The 21,801-nt window shown below is 38.4% G+C and overlaps 1 long non-coding RNA gene across 1 annotated transcript; it reads right to left on the bottom strand.

Annotated features, from left to right (window-relative positions):
* Window positions 1–1,356: 1,356 nt before the first annotated feature.
* On the bottom strand, window positions 1,357–20,662 carry LOC138922824 (uncharacterized). Its single transcript, XR_011435943.1, has 3 exons — window positions 20,587–20,662; window positions 19,072–19,167; window positions 1,357–1,815 (listed from the first exon to the last, which is right to left on the bottom strand). It is a non-coding gene; the product is annotated as an uncharacterized lncRNA (long non-coding RNA).
* Between the last annotated feature and the right edge of the window lie 1,139 nt (window positions 20,663–21,801).

Raw genomic sequence — 21,801 nt, 5'->3', positions numbered from 1 at the left:
GCTCATTGGCAAGGATCATTTGGTCAAGGGGAGGGAAAAGTAGAGTTATTCTCTGTGGAAAACAGTGGAGGGAAACCGGGTATTGGGGCACATAGCTAATATTGATCACAGGAGGTGTCAAGGGCAATGCCTCCATTTTTGATTTGAGTAATGGCATAGATGGGGCCGCCATTTCTTGACTGGGAGATGAGGGGAGGAGCTCTTGTAATCCTTCACCATGATTATAGCTGTTGGTTCAACACTCATCTTGCCAGAGACGGTGCAAGCTCCATACTCCCAAGGTCACTACTGTCCTAGACTCTATGAACCCAGCACCATGACTGGAGTATAATATTTGGTGATTTTATGAATGAATTAATGAAGCAAAGAATAAGTCATTAAGCCTTTTTTTTTTTTTTTTTCACTTTCCAAGGGTGGCAAACGATTCTATTTTCAACCTTCCTGTCTGAAGTCAACCCAGAAGTCCACATTTAAGCCTGTATTATAAGCCAGGGCTCAGCTGCATGGGCTGATTCACACAGGAGGGGTTAACAGCTACATACTTTCCCTGGCCGACATTTGGCTGTGATGAAGTTTCGTGCTCTAGTTCCTGATACCTCCATGAGTTTTGGCAACTTATCTGAATGCTTCAGATTATCTTCCTGGTCACCAGCTGACTTCTCAGTTTTTGAGTTAGCTGCACTTTCAACTCCAGCTAAGGGACACTTTGGTCAGCCAAGGCATTCTGACACTATCCTATGAGCCATTGGAAGTATGGACCATTTTCAAGTCAAGAATTGGCATGAACTGTGTGCTGACTGGAAACTCCTGAGGGCTGGTGCTATATTCCTTGAATCTAAACATTCCCAACACCAATCAGAGTAATGGTCACACATAGGCACACAATAAAACTTGACATGTGAATTACTGAGCAAATGAATGAACACATAGATGATTGAATGAGGTTTAAAAAGATTAATGTTGTGGCAGTAGCAGGTTTAATTGGAGGAGGTACAAGCTTGTGGCAGAAAAACAAGCCCTGTTGGAAGAGTCTAGAGGTGAATTTATAATACCCAGATACCGTCTGTCTCAGTTCAGTGAGTCCCTGGCTGAAGAGTGATATTTAAAATTGCAACTCAATATTCCTTCTGATTCAATGTCAGTGCGACTTGTTAGAAAGACACAGGGCAAGATTTAAAGAAATAACTTGTAAAAAATTTATATAGAGAGATAAAGTTATGTCATCAGAATTACTAATACCTGACTCCCCATGCAACAGTAACTCTGAATTCCAACACTATATAATTTGATCTAATGAAAACATGCATTGAGTACAACTTTAAGATGATAACGCTTATGGTTTTCAAACCCTTTAAATCTGTGATATCAATTTAGGCACCTGCTCAAGACACCCAAACCACACTTTTGGCATATAGGAATACTAAAATCCACTTAATTTTCCAGTGGTATATTAACGTGGAGTTGTTTACTTGCAAGAACAGAAACACAACTAAACTAGCTTAGAGGAATGCAAGTGCTCATATGAACAAACCACAAGCAGGACAGGACACAGCTGGAAAGGTTGTGTGCAGCTGAGCTTTGAGGATGGCTGAGACCAGGTTCTCACACACCATCAGCTTCTCTCCTTGTCTCCCACTCAAGTCCACTTCCTTCTGTATGTTGACTCTGTTCCTTCACACGACAGATCAGCTTCCTTCACAGTAAGGAAGACACGGCAGCCAACAGCTCTAGACTCTGATGTCTCCTCTAGGAGGAACTCAATCCCTTTTCCAAGCTCTAATTGGATGGCAAAGCAAGATGCAGATCATCTGTCACCTGGAGATGAGAGGGAAAGTGATTGGCAGCTTTTACTGAAACCACAGGGCTGTGGCTCTTGATCAGTGGTAGGAGCAGCTCTCTGAAGAAGAATGGGGTTGTTTCCAGCTGAAGAGAGCCTAGGCACTCATTCTTCCACCGTCTCTCTATGCTGTAAACCTTCAGGAGGCTGCTGCTGCTGCTGTTTACTCTGCTGGGGTTGTTTTTTATTTTTAACCCCCACTGTATGAGTGAGAGAATGAGCGTGTATTAGCTTGTTCAGGCTGCTAACAAAGCACCGCAAACTGGGTGGCTTCAACAACACAGATTTATTCTCTTACAGCACTAGAGGCTGGAAGTCCAAGATCATGGTTTAAGCAGATTTGGTTCCTTCTGACGCTGTGAGAGAGAACCTGTTCCAGGTCTTTCTCCTAGTTTCTGGTGGTTTGCTGGCAATCTTTGGTGTTCCTGGGCTTGTAGATACACCCTTGATCTTTGCCTACATCTTCACCTGGCACTCTCCTTATGTGCATACACATCCAAATTTCCCCTTCTTATAAGGACACCAGTCATATTGGATTCGGGCCCACTCTTGTGACCTCATTTAAACTGAACCTCTGCAAAGACCATGTCTCCAAATAAGGTCCCACTCTGAGGAGCTAGGAGTTAGCAGGGCAACATATCCTTTATGGGGGGAGGGGGACACAATTCAACCCATTACAGAGGGCAAGGACATTTTTGCTCAATAAAATGGGTGGACTTCTTGAGAGTGAACATCATTCAGTCTCTAACTCAGTTCTTCTTAAATCCCTTTCACTTGCTAATTTATTGTGTTCTTAGCATTGCTATCTGTGTTTTAGAGGTTTTTTTTTTAACCAAAGTTAATATTGTCTATTTGCATTTAACTTTGGCAATACAAATGTAAACAACTTCACTTTTCTTCACTGTTACCAAATCATAAGTAATTACACATTTTTTATTGTAGACCTATGGACAATCAACATACAAATTCCTTATTTAGAACTTTTTCAACCAAATTAGTTTTTCTTTAGAATATTTCTCAAAAGGAACATTGGCTTCTTCCCATCTAGCTACTAAAATAATTCTCAATAAAATCAATCACTACAGTATAATATGTTAAAACCGTTTCACACATTCCGGTAATCGAGTACTGGATCCCCTTTTGAATTTATGTCTTCCATGTTACATCACAATAGGTATTAAAGAAAGAGGTTAAGGGAAAAATGAATGACTAATAAGTGGTATTATTCATTGTGATAATTTGTGAAGGGGAGAAAATTCGGTTTTCAAATGAAAAGGTATCAAAATCAAGGATTGATCTGAAATTTTGTTTTAAAATAGTGTCATTTTTTGCCCCGGTCTGTGAAACCATTTGTGCCCTCAGATGAGCCACTGGGAAGACTTGCTGGAGTCTCTGAGCAGAGGAATTCCTGGACACCCAGCTTACCCATTCTGGACTCTCATAAAATGTTCTCAACATGATAAAAATGTGTGTAAGTATATTTTTTTCTTATTTTTTAAATTAGTAAAAAGATAACTGAGTGGGACCCTCAGAATGGTGTAATGAGTAACTTGGCAATTTTCCCCAAAAAGCAATGATGAAACTGCATAAAATTATTAAAACAATTACTTTCACACTATGAAAATTGAGCAAACACATAAATGAATCAAGAAGCATTTATTCAAGCAAAACTACTGAACTCTAGGAAGGGACGATGAGAGTGTCCAGAGTTTTAGCCTAGGGATGCTCCCATCTCCCTCTGGCTTTGTTTTACCAGAGCTGAACAAGGTATGAAAACCAGCACCTTTGAGCTCTAGGAGACTGCCATGAGTTAGAATGGAGTATGGAAAAACCCCATGCCTGGAGGTGCTGTGCAAAAGGAATATGAACCTCAGTGCAAACAATTGGGGATGGATAGCTAACACAGATGGTCTGAGGGTGCAGTATCATGAGACTAACCAGAGGTTAATCAAGACAATTCTGGAAATGAGAAAGCCAGAGAAGCTCTTAATAAAATTTGACATATTCGTGGCGGTCTGGAAGGTTGGGTGTATGCATAAAGTTGTGAGAACCCTAGCCATCTGTTCATCTCTGGCTGAATATGAGGTCTTGAGTATGCAAAGAGGTGACAGGAGAAGGCCCTGCAGAAAGTAAAAAGTCAAGGATCTATTTTTTATTTTTCGAGGTCATAATAATTTATATCATTGTGAAATGTCAGTTGTACATTATTATATGTCTGTCACTATATTAATGTGCCCCTTCACCCTTGTGCCTTCCCCCCAACACCCTTGCCTCTGGTAACACCAAATTGTTCTCTTTGTCTGTTAGTTTATCTTCCATTTATGAGTGAAATCATATGGTGTTTCTCTTTGTCTGCTAAAAGCTGGGAATTTTAATGTGTTTCCCAACCAACACTCAGATCCATTGTCAAGGGGTAGAATGGCAACATCTGGCCATTCATCAGCTGACCACTAAGCTATGGTGACCCAGAAGTGACTCTATGAAGCCAGGCTTAGAAGAGAAAAAAGAATTAAAAAAATAATAATAAACTGGTCAGAGACATCAGCCTCTCCATGTTGCAAAGGAGACAGATTACATAATTACTCAAGTCGGTACACAAAAGCAACAATATCAATTCCGGGAGAAGTAGGAGATCTAAATCCAGAGTTGGTGCAATATTATCTAAAATGTCCAGTTGTCAACAATAAAAATGAGACCTGCAAAGAAATGGGAAAGTGTGAACCATACATGGGGAAAAGTCAACAGAAACTGTTTCTGGGGGAGGTGAAGATATTGGACTCAGGAAAAAAATACTTAAAAGAGCTATTATAAATATATTCAAAGATCTAAATGAAACCATATTTGACAAACGAAAATAATGTCTACAATGGCTCATCAAATAGAGAATCAATAAAGAGAGATTACTTTTTAAAAAGAACATAACAGAAATTCAAGACATAAAGTGTTGAATATCTGAAATGAAAAGTTCCAAAGACAAGCTCAACAGCAAATTGAGTCGTCAGAAGGAAGATTTTGTGACCCGGCTGATAGGTCAATGGAGATTTCCAGTCTGAAGAAACAAAGATAAAAGGAATAAAAATTAACAGAATGTCACAACCTGCTGGGAAAACAGTCAAGCATAGCAAGAATACACATGACTCAAGTTCCAGGAGTATAATAGTTACTTTGAAGGAGAGCAGAGAAAAGGGCAGAAAAGTTCTTTGAAGAAATAATGGCCCAACATTTCCCCAAATGAGGAAAAACCAATCTAGAAATGCAAGAAGGTCAACAAACTTCAAGCAGTATAAACAAAAGGAAATTCACATATTAACACATCATAGTCAAGCTACTGAAGGCCAAAGACAAGTAGAAAATCTTGCAAGAAGCAAGAGAAAGAGGACTCATTATGTACAAGGGAACCACAAGCAACTGAAGCTGACTTCTTCAGAAACAATGGAGGCCAGATAACATTGAAAATGCATTTTTCTCTTTCTTTTAACTGATTGTAAAGATGATTGCACAAAACGATAAAACTGTATTGTTGGACCTATATAAAGATGTAATATATATATGAAAATGGGACAAAGGCAGGGAGGAATGGAGCTATATTGAAACAGTTTCTAAACCTTACTGGAAGTTAATTAATATTAATCTTAAGAGTATTATGTTAAGATGTATATTGTCTTCTCCCTGAATAACTACTAAGAAAATAATTCAGGATATTAAGAGAACCAGTAAAATGTTCCTCTGGAAAAAATATATTTAATATAAAAGCAGTAAAAAAGGCACAAAAGCACATAAAACATAGGAAACAGCAAAATGGGAGTTATAAAGTAAACAACATCGATAATTGAATTAAATTTGAAATGTATGAAGGACTCCAATTGAAAGCTGAGATGGTTGGGGCCAGCTCTTTGGCATAGTGGCTAAGTTCATGTGCTCTGCTTCCGTCACCCAGGGTTTGCAGGTTCTGATCTCAGGTGGGACCTATCAGCCCTCATCAGGCCACACTGCAGCCACATCCCACTAAAGCAGAGCAAGATTGGCACAGATGTTAGCTCAGCAACAATCTTCCTCAGGCAAAAGAGGAAGACTGCCAACAGATGTTAGCTCAGGGCCAATTATGTTCAGGGAAAAAAAACCAAAGATTGTCAATCTTCGAAACACAACAATATACAACTGTATGCTGTTTACAAGAGACACACTTTAGATTCAAATAGACAAACAGGTTCAAAGTAAAATCATAGTAAATTACACCATGCAAATAGTAACAAAATAGCTGAAGTGGCTATATCAATATCAGGCAAAATACTCTTTGATGTCAAAAACGTCACTAGAGACAAAAAGGAATATTTTATAAGGAGGAAAAGGGCAACTTACATAAATATTTAACAATTATAAACATAAACATATTTGACAACTGAGCAACAAAATACATGAAGAAAGTCTGACAGAATTAAAGAAGATATAAACAAATTGTCAACAATGGCTGGGGTCTTTAATATGCCATTCTCAGGCTGGGTCCAATGAAGAAAGAGAAACCTCACAGTAATTTGAACAGGAAACTGTTACTATAAATGACTATTAATTAATACTTACATAAGCAAATTAGAATAATGAGAGATTAGCAAGTAAGTAAACAGAACGCTACAGAATATAAGACTAGACATATAAGGAACACTAAACAGGGCTGAGATTGAGGGCCCATGGAAGATCCACTTGACAGGAATGAGATGCAGACCTTGTGGGAGAGGGCAAGGCATTCACTTACTGAAAGGACAGTGCACGTAGGCTGTGAGAATGGATCTTCAAGAAGCCCACCCCCTAGGGTGCTGCGTAAAGCTGTCCACGGGACATCTCACCAGAGATACTTAACTGCAAAACTGCTCAATGGGAGACACACATGGAAGCTGCTGATTAGTGTGAGCTGCTGGCACCAGGCATTGGGGAAGCTCTGAGTGATGCAGGAGCCAAGGAGATACTCCACCACAAAATAACCCAAGGATGGGTGTGTGATTACAGAGCAAAAGTGTATTTACAGAGCAGCCAGAATGAATGAACTTATAGCTGAGTCAATAATTTTTTAACTGTCACACTGTATTCCCAATAATGGAGAGAAAAACTAGATTAAAAAATGAATATGAACAATCTTATCTGCCAATTGGAATGGTGTCACGTATAGAATAGAGGCACAGACCATATGCTAGGCTATAAATCACTCAATATATTTAAAAGAACCGAAATAATGTCAAGTTCTCCTATCACAATATAATTGAATTAAAAATCAACAGAAAGAAATGTGGGAAAATCTCAAAGTTTGGAAATTAAACTACCTGCTTCTAAACCGCCCATATGTCAAAGAAGAAATCACGATGGAAACTAAAAATAATTGGAATGAATGAAACAAAAACAACATCCCACAACTGATAACAAGTAAACGAGGATGCAGAGGAAAATTTATAGCTGTAACACCTATATTAGAAAAAATCATTTTAAATAAATACCTAATTGTTCACCTTAAGAAGATATAAAAGAAGAGCAAAAAAACCAAAAGCAAGCAGAAGGAAGGAAATGATCAAGAAAAGAGAAGACAGGGAGAGGGGCAGAGCGAAATGGCGGGGTGAGCTGACCTGGGACTCTCTCCACTCCAAACTACAACAAAGGATTGGAAAACTGAACTTCAGCCAATAATCCTAATGCCAGACCATCAGAGAACTACAGAAACAAGACCACGGAGGATGGAGAGGCTGCAGACGGCCTTGGAGGAGCTAGAACGGGGTAGGAGAGAACTTCGTTCCCTCCTCAGAGACTGGGATCGCTGCTGTGGGTGAGGGAAGGAGTGGGGAAGGGGCTGCACAACCGGGGATCGTCCAGGACTCCCGCAGCTGGTACAGTGGAAACCCACTGACAGGGGAAAGCTTCTGTGCATGGGGACCCCATCAAGCCAGGGCACCGGGAGACGAGAGAACGAGAGCTGGTCAGAATCCAGATCGGTGCGTGAGAGAAAGGGCCCCTGCTCCCCAACCTGCACTGGTTGCCGCCATCTTGCCTGAAGGCGGAGAGCTCAGAATGTGTGGCTCTCAACCCCCATCTAGTGGTGACAGGCTGTAACTGCAAACGAATACTACCATCATGTGCAAAAACTGCTCCTCTAACATCCAGCAATTTATAAAAGCTCCAGAACAGAAGGAAAACAATAAAAACACAGAATTAAGTCCTGAGGACTTGGAAATAGGTAAACTAAGTGAAAATGAGCTCAGAGTAGCTATCATCAAAAAGCTCAACGAGGTAGAGGGAAAGAAAGAGAAACAAGTCAATGACTTCTGGAGTTACTTCACAAAAGAGATTGAAACTATAAAGAAGAATCAATCAGAAATACTAGAGATGAAAAATACGATGGATCAGACAAATCAGAATACGGATTCCCTGAATGCCCATGTAGACACCATAGAGGAGCAAATTAGCATAATCGAAGATAGATAGGCTGAATGGCTCCAGACAGAGGAAGAAAGAGAACTAAGGATTAAAAAGAATGAGGAAAATATCAGAGAGATATCAGATTCAATGAGGAGAATGAATTTAAGAATCATCGGAATTCCTGAGGGCATGGAAAAGGAAAATGGAGCAGAAAGTGTGCTTAATGAAATTATAGAAGAGAACTTCCCAAATCTAGGGATTGAGGGAGAAATGTGTGTGGAGGAAGTTTTCAGATCTCCTGGATTTGTCAATGTAGAAAAGACCTACTGCAAGGCATATAGTAATAAAAATGGCAAAAATGAAAGACAAAGAAAGAATACTCAGGGCAGCAAGACAAAAGAAAATAACCTACAAAAGAACTCCTACCCGACTTACAGCGGATTTCTGTACAGAAAACTTACAAGGTAGGAGAGCATGGAGTGACATATTCAAAACTTTAAAAGATAAAATCTTCAGCCAAGAATGCTCTATCCAGCAAAAATATCTTTCAGGATGTGAGGGAGAAATTAAATCTTTTCCTAACAAAAGTTAAGGGAATTTGTAACCAAAAGTCCTCCACTACAAAAAATCCTTAAGAAGGCTCTCATACCTGAAAAAAGAAAAAAAGTGAGAAAGAGGTCACAAGCCACAGAGTAGGGAGACAGATAGCTAGAACCAGAATACGATAGCAAATATTCAACTATAGCATTAGGATAAAGGTAAGGAAACCACCAAAGTAAAGACGATCTTATCACTCTGACTACAAACTCATAACACAAGTTGGAATAAGAGATGAAAATAATAATATAGGAGGGGAAGAGGAAAGGGACTAAATCAGTCTAGGCCAAGTAAGTAAGAGACCACCAGAGAATAGACTATATTATACATGAGACTCTAAATACAAATTTGAGGGTAGCCACTAAACTAAAAAACAGAACAGAGCCACGAAATATAAATAAGGAAAAATCTAAGAAACCCAGCATAAGAAATTGCAGAAGTCAATGGGTAGGCTAAAACACACAGGACCAGAAACAAAGGTAATGCAGGGAAACCAGATATGACAGCATTAAGTCCATGTGCATCAATAATCACCCTCAATGTAAACGGATTGAACTCTCCAATAAAAGACACTGAGTGGCAAAGTGGATTTGAAGAACAAGATCCAACAATTTGTTGCCTCCAGGAAACACACCTCAGACCCAAGGACAAACACAAGCTCAGAGTGAAGGGATGGAAGACAATACTTCAAGCTAATAGCAAGCAAAGAAAGCAGGTGTTGCAGTACTTATATCAGACAAAACGGATTTCAAAATAAGGCAGGTAAAGAGAGACACAGAAGGGCAATATATAATGATCAAAGGGACACTTCATCAAGAAGAAATAATGCTTATAAATATCTACCCATCCAACACAGGAGCACCAAAGTTCATAAAGCAACTATTAACAGACCTAAAGGAAGATGTTAAAAAAAAAACAATAATAGTAGGGGACCTCAACACCCCACTCACATCAATGGACAGATCATCCAGACAGAAAATCAACAGGGAAATAGTGGAGCTTAATGAAAAACTAAAACAATTGACTTAATAGACATATACAGAACACTTCATGCAAAAACAGCAGAATACGCATTCTTCTCAAGTGCGTGTGGAACATTCTCAAGGATAGATCATACGTGGGAAACAAGGCAAGCCTCTACTAATTTTAAAAAATTGAAATAATGACAAGCATCTTCTCCAATCATAATGTTAGAAGGCTAGAAATTTATTACAAGAAAAAACCTGAGAAAGGCACAAGGATGTGGAGACTAAACAATATGCTACTGAACAAGCAATGGATCATTGAAGAAATTAAACAAGAAATCAAAAAATGGAGACAAATGGAAATGATAACATACCATGCCAACTCATATGGGATACAGCAAAAAAGCTGTATTAAGAGGAAAATTCATCTCAATACAGACACATCTTAACAGACAAGAAAAATCCCAAATATGCAATTTTAAATTACACCTAATCGAATTAGAGGAAGAACAAACACAGCCCAAAGTCAGCAGAAGGAGAGAAATAATAAAAATCAGAGCAGAAACAAATGCTATTGAAACGAAAAAGGCAGTAGAAAGGATCAATGAGACAAAGAGCTGGTCTTTTGAGAAGATAAATAAAATTGACAAACCCCCTAGCCAGACTTACAAAGAAAAAAGGGAGAAAGCTCAAATAAACAAAATCAAAAATTAAAGAGGAGAAATAACAATAGACTCCAAAGAAATACAACAGATTATAAGAGACGACTATGAAAAAGTATATGCCAACAGAATGGATAACCTAGAGGAAATGGATAAATTCTGACTCCTGCAATCTCCCAAAGCTCACTCAAGAAGAAGCAGACAATTTGAACAGACCAATCACAAGGAAAGAGATTGAAACAGCAATCAAAAACATCCCAAAGAATAAACCCCAGGACCAGATGGCTTTCCTGGGGAATTCGACCAAACTTTCAGAGAGGATTTAATACCTATCCTTTTCAAGCTATTCCAAAATTATGGAGGATGGAACACTTCCTAAGACATTCTACGAGGCCAGCATCACGCTGATACCAAAGCCTGACAAGGACACCACAGAAAAAAGAGAACTACAGGCCAATATCACTGATGAACATCGATGCAAAAATTCTAAACAAAACTTTGGCAACCAGAATTCTGCAGTTCATCCAAAGGATCATACATCAGGATCAACTGGGATTCATACCAGGGACACAGGGATGGTTCAACATCCGCAAATCAACCAACGTGATACACCACATCTACAAACTGAGGAATAAACACCACACGATCATCTCAATAGATACACAGAAAGCATCTGACAAGATTCAACAGTCGTTCATGATAAAAACTCTGAACAAAATGGGCATAGAAGGGAACGACCAACATAATAGAGGCCATATACGAGAAACCCATAGCCAACATCATACTCAATGGGCAAAAACTGAGTGCCATCCCCCTCAAATCAGGAACGAGACAAGGATGCCCTCTATTACCACTCTTATTTAACATAGTACTGGAGGTCCTGGCCAGAGCAATCAGGCAAGAAAAAGGAATAAGAGGAATCCAAATAGGGAGGGAAGAATTGAAACTCTCGCTTGTTGCAGATGACATGATCTTATATATAGAAACCCCCAAAGAATCCATTGGAAAACTCTCAGAAGTAATCAATAACTACAGCAAAGTTTCAGCATATAACAGTAATTTGCATAAATCAGTAGCATTTCTATATTCTAATAACAAACTAACAGGAAAAAGAACCCAAGAACACAATACCATTCACAATCGCTACAAAAAGAATACAATACGTCGTGGTGAATTTAACTAAGGAAGTGAAAGACCTATACAATGAAAATTAAAAGGCCTTTCTGAGAGAATTGGATGATGACATAAGGAGACGGAAAGACATTCCATGTACATGGATTGGAAGAATAAACATAGTTAAAATGTCTGTTCTGCCTAAAGCAATTTATAGATTCAATGATATCCAAATCAGAATCCCAATGACATTCTTTACAGAATTAGAACAAAGAATCCTAAAATTCATATGGGGCAACAAAGACCCCAAATTGCTAAAGCAATCCTGAGAAAAAAGAGGAAAATGGGAGGCATCACAATCCCTGACTTCAAAACATACTACAGAGCTACAGTAATCAAAACAGCATGGTACTGGTACAAAACCAGGTGCACAGATCAATGGAGCAGAATTGAAAGCTCAGAAATAAAACCACACATCTATGGGCAGCATCCGACAAAGGAGCTGAGGGCATACAATGGAGAAAGGAAAGTCTTTTCAACAAATGGTGCTGGGAAAACTGGAAAGCCATATGTAAAAGAATGAAAATTGACCATTCTTTCTCACCATTCACAAAAATAAACTCAAATGGATCAAAGACCTAAAGGTGAGACCTGAAACCATAAGACTTCTAGAAGAAAACGTAGGCAATACACTCTTTGATATCAGTATTAAAAGGATCTTCAGGACACCATGTCTTCTCAGAGAAGGGAAACAATAGAAAGATTAAACAAATGGGACTTCATCAGACTAAAGAGCTTCTTCAAGGCAAATGAAAACAGGATTGAAACAAAAACAACCCAATAACTGGGAAAAAATATTTGCAAGTCATATATCTGACAAAGGCTTAATATCCATAATATATAAAGAACTCACACAACTCAACAACAAAAAATCAAACAACCTGGTCAAAAAATGGGCTGAAGACATGAACAGACATTTTCCAAAGAAGATATATGGATGGCCAATAGGCACATGAAAGATGTTCATCATCGCTGATCATCAGAGAAATGCAAATCAAAACTACACTAAGATATCACCTTACACCTATTAGAATGACAAAATATCTAAAACTGATAGTAACAAATGTTGGAGAGGCTGTGGAGAAAAAGGAACCCTCATACACTGCTGGTGGGAATGCAAACTGGTGCAGCCACTATGGAAAACAGTATGGAGATTCCTCAAAAAATTAAAAATAGAACTACCATAACCCCCAGCTATCCCACTACTGGGTATCTACCCAGCTTGAAGTCAGTAATCAAAAGTCCTATGCACCCAATGTTTATTGCAGCCTATTTACAATAGCCAAGACTTGGAAGCAACCTAAGTGCCCATCAACAGATGGTTGGATAAGAAGATGTGGTGTGTATATATACAATGGTATACTCAGCTATAAAAAAGAACAAAATCGTCCCATTTGCAACAACATGGATGGAACTTGAGGGAATTATGTTAAGTGAAATAAGCCAGTTATAGAAGGACATCTCTCTATGACTCCACCCATACGAGGAATTTAAAAATGTAGACAAGAGAACAGATTAGTGGCTACCAGGGGAAAGATTGGGCACAAATGGTCAAGGGGTGCACCTACAAAACGAGTGACAAACGATAATGTATAACTGAAATTGCACAAGATTGTAACCCATCATTAACTGAATAAAAATTAAAAAAAAAGAATAGAGAAGAGATGCAAGTCTATTAGAAATAATAAAAAATTACGGCAAAGTTGCAGGGTACAATACAAACTTACAAAGATCAGTTGCATTTCTATACTCTAATAATGAACTAATGAGAATTGAAGAATACAATCCCATTTACAATTGCAACAAAAAGAATAAAATATCTAGGAATAAATTTAATCAAGGAGGTAAAAGACCTATACAATGAAAACTATAAGACATTACTGGAAGAAATTGATGATGACATAAAGAAATGGAAACATATTCCATGAACTGGATTGAAGGATAAACATAGCTAAAATGGCCATACTACCTAAAGCAATCCACAGATTCAATGCAATCCCAATCAAAATCCCAATGAAAATCTTCACAGAAATAGAACAAAGAATCTTAAAATTGTATGGGGCAACAAAGACCCAGAATAGCCAAAGCAGTCCTGAGAAACAGGAAGAAAACTGATGGCACGCAATCCCTGATTTCAAAACATATTACAAAGCTACAGTAATCATAACAGCATGGTACCAGAACAAAAACAGGCACACAGGTAAATGGAACAGAACTGAAAGCCCTGAAAAAAACCACACATATATGGACAGCTAATCCTCAATAAAGGAAGCAAGAGGGGCTGGCCTGCTAGCACCGTGGTTAACTTTGCTCATTCCTCTTTGGTGGCCCAGGGTTGGCCAGTTTGGATCCTGGGTGTGCACATGGCACCGCTTGGCATGCCATGCTGTGGTAGGCATCCCACATATAAAGTAGAGGAGGATAGGCACAGATGTTAGCTCAGGGCCATTCTTCCTCAGCAAAAGAGGAGAATTGACAGCAGACTTTAGCTCAGGGCTAATTTTCCTCAAAAACAAATAAATAAATAAAAAATAAAGGAACCAAGAACATAGAATGGAGTAAGGAAAGCCTCTTCAATAAGTGGTGCTGAGAAAACTAAGGAACCACATCTAAAATAATGAAAGTAGACCATTATCATTCTCCATAGACAAAAATAGACCCAAAATGGATCTAAGACTTGTAATGTACGACCAGAAATTATAAAACTTCTGGAAGAAAATATAGGCAGTACACTTTGCCATCAGCCTTAAAAGGATCTTTACAAACATAGTGTCCACTCAGACAAGGGAAACAAAAGAAACAATAAACAAGTGGCCACGACTTCATCAGACTAAAGAGCTTCTGGAAGGCAAAAGAAACCAAGATCAAAATGAAAAAACAACCCAGGAACTGAGAGAAAATATTTGCAAATCATATATATGTTAAGGGATTAATCTCCATAATATATAAAGAGCTCACACAACTGAACTATGAAAGAATAAATGACCCAATCAATAAGTGGGCAGAGGATATGAACAGGCATTTTTCCAAGGAAGATATACAGATGGTCAATAGGCAGATGACAAGGTGCTAAACATCACCAATCATCAGGGAGATAGCAAATCAAAGTTACAGTTAGATATCATCTTACGCCTGTTAGAACAGTTACAATCACCAAGACAAAAAAATAACAAATGTTGGAGTGTTGTGGAGAAAAGGGAACCCTCATCTACCGTAGGTTGGAAGGCAAACTGGTGCAGCCACTTTGGAAAACAGAATGGAGATTTCTCAAAAAATTAAAAATGTAATTACCATATGACCAAGCTATCCGCTACTGGGTATTTATCCAAAGATCTTGAAATCAACAATACAAAGAGACGTATGCACCCCATGTTCACTGCAGCATTATTCACAATAGCCAAGATGTGGAAGCAACCCCAGTGCCCAATGACTGATGATTGGATAAAGATGACGTGGTATATATATACTATGGAATACTACTCCACCATAAAAAGACATAATTGTCTCATTCACAACCACATGGATGGAACTTGAGGCATCATGTTGAGAGAAATAAGCCACACAGAGAGAGAAAAGACCATATGATTTTACTCATATGTAGAATATAAACAAACTTATGAACAAAGAGAACAATTTAGTGGTTACTGTGGCGGCAGGAGAGTGGGTACAAGGGGTGCAGTGGCACATTGATATGGTGTTTGATAAATATTGATGTACAACTGAAATTTCACAATATTATAAACTATTTAGACCACAATAATTTTTTTTAAATTGGTTTTTTGTAAAGTTCAAAAAAGTGAGACAACATGAGTGACATCAGCATCATGGTGGAATTTTCCCCCTTGTCTCTCCCCTCTCAGTTACAGCCAAATGGACATGCACTGACCAAGAGAGGATTTCCTATACAGCACTAGAGGATGCCTAAGAGATCCATGCATCTATACATCTGAAGGTGGGTGGACTCAACCCCCCAGTAAGCAGTGCTAGGAGAAGCCCTCACCACCCTCCCTGAGCAGCAGCAATCCAGGTTGTGGATCCTCACACAGTGGCTTGCACAAGTGGTGAGGACAGCCCAGCTCACATGACTGCCAGTGGAGCATGGATGGTGGCACCCTGGCCTGTGTGACTGCTGGCACAGTGGAGGTGGCCTGGCCCACACAACTGTGAGCAAATGGAGTTGGGCATAACAAACAGCCCCTTTGCCCCAACACTGGCAGGTGGAATGTGTGACAGAGCCTTCAGGAAACACAGCAGAACTGATGACCCAGCCCCCACTGGTGGCACCCCCCCAACACCAGCTCAGCAGCAGCAGGAGATACATATAGTTCTCCAGGTCCCTGGCAGGGAAAGTGACACCTGTGAACCCAGCACCCCTGGCAGCAGTGCAACCAGCACCTTCAGACAACCCAGGACAAGCATCACCGGTCATGATGGGGCAGCAGCACCCACGCCTATGGGAGCCAACAGAAAGCCAGTGGGGTCTCAGATAGACCAGCCTCACTATACCTGGAAGACCTAGAAAAAGAACAAACAAAGCCCAACGTCAGGAGAAGGAAGGAAATAATGAAATCAGAGCAGAAATAAATGAAACAGGAAGTAGAAAAACAATAGAAAGGATCAATGAAACTAAGAAGCGGTTCTCTGAGGAGATAAACAAAATTGACAATATCTCAGCCAGATTCTAGAAAAAAGAGAGAAGACTCGAATAAATACAATCAGAAATTAAAGAGGAGTAACTACAGTGGACACTGCAGAAACACATTGGATTACAGAAGATACTATGAAACACTATATGTCAACAAACTGAATAGCCTAGAAGAAATGGATAAATTCTTAGAACCATATGACCCCTCAAAACGGAATCATGAAGAAATAGAGAATCTGAATACACCAATCACAAGCAGAGATTGAAACTGTTATCAAAAGCCTCCCCAAAGAAAAAGTCCAGGACCATACAGCTTCTCTGGTGAATTCTACCAAACATTCAAAGAAGATGTAATTCCTATGCTTCTCAAACTATTCTGAAAAATTGGAGGACAGGACACTTCTGAATTCATTTTCTGAGGCAAACATTATCCTGATATGAAAACCAGACAAGGACAACACAAAAAAGCAAATTACAGGCCAATATCAGTGATGAACATAGACGCAAAAGTACTCAACAAAATATTAGGAAATTGAATACAACAATACATTAAAAAGGATCATACACCACGATCAGGTGGGATTTACTCTGAGGGTGCAGAAATGGTTCAACATTAGCAAATCCATCAATGTGATGTATCACATTAACAAATGAAGACTGAAAATCACATGATCATCTCAATAGATGGAGAGAAAACATCTGACAATTTCCAACATCCATTTTTGATAAAAACTCTCAATAAAATGGGTATAGAAGGAAAGTACCTCACCATTACAAAGGCCATATATCACCAACCCACCACCAACATCATACGCAATAGTCAAAAAGTGAAAGCCATTCCTCTGAGAACAGGAACAAGACAAGGGTGCCCACTCTTGCCACTCTTCTTCAACATAGTACTGGAAATTTTAGCCAAAGCAGTAAGGCAAGAAAAAGAAATAATAGGTATCCAAAAAGGAAAGGAAGAATTAAAACTATCACTATTTGCGGTTGACATGATTCTATATACAGAAAACTGTAAAGAATCCAACAAAAACTATTAGAAATAATCAACAAATACAGTAAAGCTGCAGGGTACAAAATCAACATTCAAAAATTATTTGCATTTCACTCCACTACAGTGGCCTGTGGTTTGCCAGTTTGGAACTATACACCGCTCATCAGGCCGTGCCATGGTGGCATCCCAAAGAGAAGAACTAGAATGATTTTACAACTAGGATATAAACTATGTACTGGGGCTTTGGGGAGAAAATAAAAGAGTAAGATAGGCAAAAGATGTTATCTCAAGGCCAGTCTTACTCACACACACAAAATCAGTTGCATTCCTATACACTAATAATGGACCAGCAGAAAGAGAAGTCAAGACTATAATCCTATTTACAATTGCAACAAAAAAGAATAAAATACCTGGAATAAATTTAACCAAGGAGGTGAATGCCATATACACCAATAACTATGACATTAATGAAAGAATCAAAGAAGACAAAGAAATGGAAAGATCTTCCATGTTCATGTATTGGAAGAATACACAGTTAAAATGTCCATATTACCTAAATCAATCTACAGATTGATCTACAGCTCAATCTACAAACTTAATGCAAACCTGAATGGAATACCAATGATATTCTTCATGAAAAGATAAAAAAGAATCTTAAAATTTATATGTAAAAACAAATAAGACTGAATAGCCAAAGCAATCCTGAGGGGGAAAAAATACACTTGGATGTATCATGCCCTGAACTCAAATATAGTACAAAGCTGTAGTAATCAAAACAGCATGGTACTGGCATAAAAAACCCAGATATACAGATCCTTGGAACAGAACTGAAAGCCTAGAAGTAAAACCACACATCAAGGGACAGCAAATCTTCAACAAAGAAGCCAAGAACACACAATGAAGAAAGGACAGTCTCTTCAATTAACAGTGTTGAGAAAATTGGAGAGCCACATGCAAAAGAATGAACGTAGACCACTGTCTCACATGATACACAAAAATTAACTCTAAATGGATTAAAGACGGATGTAAGACCTGAAACCATAAAACTCTTAGAAGAACATATAGGCAGTACAGATTTGGTGTAGGTCTTAGTAGTATCTTTCTGAATACCATGTCTCCACAGGAAAGGGAATCAAAAGACAAAATAAAGAAATGGGACTACATCAGACTAAAGAGCTTCCGCAAGGCAAAGGAAACCATCATCAAAATGAAAAGACAGCCTACCAATGGGAAGAAAATATTTGCAAATCATACATCTCACAAGGCGTTACTTTCCAAAATATATAAAGAACACACCTCAATAACAAAAAAAAGAATAATCCAATCAAAAAAATGGACAGAGGATATGAACAGACATTTTTCAAAAGAATATATCCAGAAGGCCCACAGGTACATAAAAAGATGTTTGACATCACTAATCATCAGGGAAATGCAAATCAAAATGACAATGAGGTATCACCTCACACCAGTCAAATGGCTATAATTACCAAGACAAAAATAGCACATGTTGGAGAGGATGTGGAGTAAAGGAATGCTCATGTGGTGGTGGGAATGCAAACCAGTGCAGCCACTGTGAAATAGTATAAAAACTTAAAAACAGAAATACTGTATGATCCAGCCATCCCACTACTGGGTATTCATCAAAAGAACATGAAATCAATAATTCAAAAAGATATATGCACCCGTATGCTCACCCAGCATTATTCACAATAGGCAAGATGTGGAAGCAACCTAGGTGCCCATCAAGGGACAAATGGATAAGAAAGTGTTGTATATATATACAATGGAATAGTACTCACCCATAAAAACAGACAAACTCATCCCATGTGAGACAAGATGGATGGATCTTGAGCAAACAAGTCAGACGGAGAAAGAAATACTGTATGATTTCACTCCTATGGAATATAAGCAAACACATAGATGAGAATAGATTAGAGTTACCAGAGGAAAAGGGATGAGGGAGGATGAAATGGTAAAGCCACATATGTATGGTGACGGATAAAAACTGAATTATTGGTGATGAACACAATGCAGTCTAAAGAGAAACTGAAGTCTAATGATAGACACCTGAAATGTATACAAGGTTGAAAGCCAATAGGACCCAATAAAATAACTGTATATACAGGTACATATATATATATATATATATATATATATATATATATGTAAATATAGGTAGTGACCACTAAAAATAGGCACACATAGAAAAAAGCAAGTTAAAATGGAATTTAAAATAAATATTATTAACCCCAAAGAAGCAAAAAAGAGAAAGGGGAACAAAAGCCAAATGGAAAAAAGAAAAACATAGTAAAATGGATGACCTAAATCTAACTGTCAATAATTACATTAAATGTAAAAGCATAAAATTCTCCAATTGAAACTTAGAGTTTGTCATAACAGATAGAAAAACAGCACTAAAAAAAGCAAAAGAATATCTTAAATACTCAGAGTCTTTGTTAAATTCTATCATATGTAGTTTCGTTATTTTGACAAATATTTTTGAATTGTTGCATAGCACTCTAATTTATGGTTATAATAGAATTAACATGTTTAGATATTACGATGCTATACATTAAGTTGGACAACTTATCTAAGGTCTTTTCAGTTCTTGCTCTTTGTTAATTTAAGACTTATGATTTTATTCTCTTTTATGGCCACTAGCAATCCCTGACTGAGTACTTCTGTGGTTCATGAGTTAGAGGATACTAATGTAGCATGATCCAGAGTTGTGTCAAATTCATTCAAATTCATTGCATCCTAGTTAGCAATAAAATAGTCATACTTATCATTCAGGATCCCTTACAAGGACCATGATCCATATAATTTCAAGTCCTAAATCATATTGCTATTCAATTCCAAAACCTCACAGAGCATTGGATCTCAGCCTCCAGAGACCGTTCATTGCTGGGCTTTATCACATGTATCTAGAAAACTCACGTCTGTGAGAATGTCAGAGTCTTTCCCTGCTTGGCCAAATGGGATCTCCATCTCTCCTCCAGCTACAGTTCTGACACGGGAAGCTCAAATATTCTTGACAGGACTTAATTTCTTCATTCCTCCATTATAGCTCTTAATATTACTAAGTTGAGCACATAGGAGAATATCTCAGTAATACATAAACACTGGCTGGAAAAGACTGGGCCACATAAGAAGGACTAGGTTATTTGGAACCATTGTTCAGTTCACTGGAATGGGAGGAACTGGGAAGCACATAATCAAATGGGGTTCTTAGAACAATTAATGAAAACGTTTACGTCTCACTATTTCAACGAGAAGGAAACACTAACTTACACATACCATGGTTTTGCACCTACCAAAACTGATCAGTCCTCCTTGGGATCCTCTACTGGGAAAGAACAAAGAGAATCCAGAGCTGGGAAAGGAAAGAGACCATAAGCATAATTTAGGGTTACCATGAAAGGAAGTAACATTTGCTCCTCCATTCCATTTTACATACCACTAACTGTACAAACACAATATGAAAAGATTAGAAGGATTGTAGATAACCCCAAACTCTTCCCTAACCCCCAGAAACCCAAACACTTCAGCAGACAGTTTTCTGGCCTGTCCTCCACTTTGGGGAAGCTGCTCTGCACCTGAGACTAGGCTGCCAGCCCTGCCCTGAACAGGTCCTCGTCCCTCCATTCACACCTTCCAGGACTGAAAAGGAGCCCGCCATCCAACCACACCTTACCTCATGGCCTTGGGGTCCGTGAGGTTGAAGAGGTTAAAGACATAGAACTGGTCAGGAAGTATTCAGTATTCCAATTCCAGAAAAACTGACTGCGATTAAAGACATTACGACATATTCATGTAATAAACGTGAAGTCAGGAAAAATATCGTGAACATGGAAAACATTCCAGAAATACTGTCAGTAGAAAAATCAGGTTATAAAACTAGGTACAATATGATACCATTTGAAGAACATATGTGTATCTCAATATCAAATGACTGAAAAATATCAGACTTCAATAGACAGAAACAAGCTAGAAAGTTGTACATTCAAATATTAACAGTGCTTATCTTTGTTCCTGATGGGGTTTTGTTTAAGTATGTATTAACTTGCTGATTCAATGGCCATTTCTTAAAATATCTATGCATGTGAAAATTTGTTGTGTGTTAAGTGGAAGCTGTTTTCTAAAATGTGGAAAGTTCATTCTTTTTAGTAGGTCTTGGAGAAATGTACTAAATTTGGGTTGTTTTACTAAATGTTTTTTGTTTCTTTCCGTTACCAGTGACACAATCTCCTCTCAGGTTTCTAGGCATGCTCATTGTTGGATGACTGTCTAGACAGATGGTCAAGTCCCTGAGTATAGCTAATATGTATTGTTTCTGGTCTCGGGTTACATCCTTCTGCAAGTTTTCTGTACGGAACCCTTTCCCACCCTGTGAGTCACGTCTTCCAGAAAGCTGCTCAATTATCTTATCCCATCAGTCTCACTCAGCAACCACCATCATCAGAATAAAAAATGTAATGTAGGAGTTACCGTGTGACCCAGCACTTCTGCCCTTAGCTATATACCCAAGA

The sequence above is a fragment of the Equus caballus genome, unplaced genomic scaffold (genome assembly GCF_041296265.1).
Source record: "Equus caballus isolate H_3958 breed thoroughbred unplaced genomic scaffold, TB-T2T unassigned-0002706, whole genome shotgun sequence".
Lineage (NCBI taxonomy): Eukaryota > Metazoa > Chordata > Mammalia > Perissodactyla > Equidae > Equus > Equus caballus.
The sequence above is the reverse complement of the archived record's forward strand: the minus strand, read 5'-3'. Positions and strand labels throughout refer to the sequence as shown.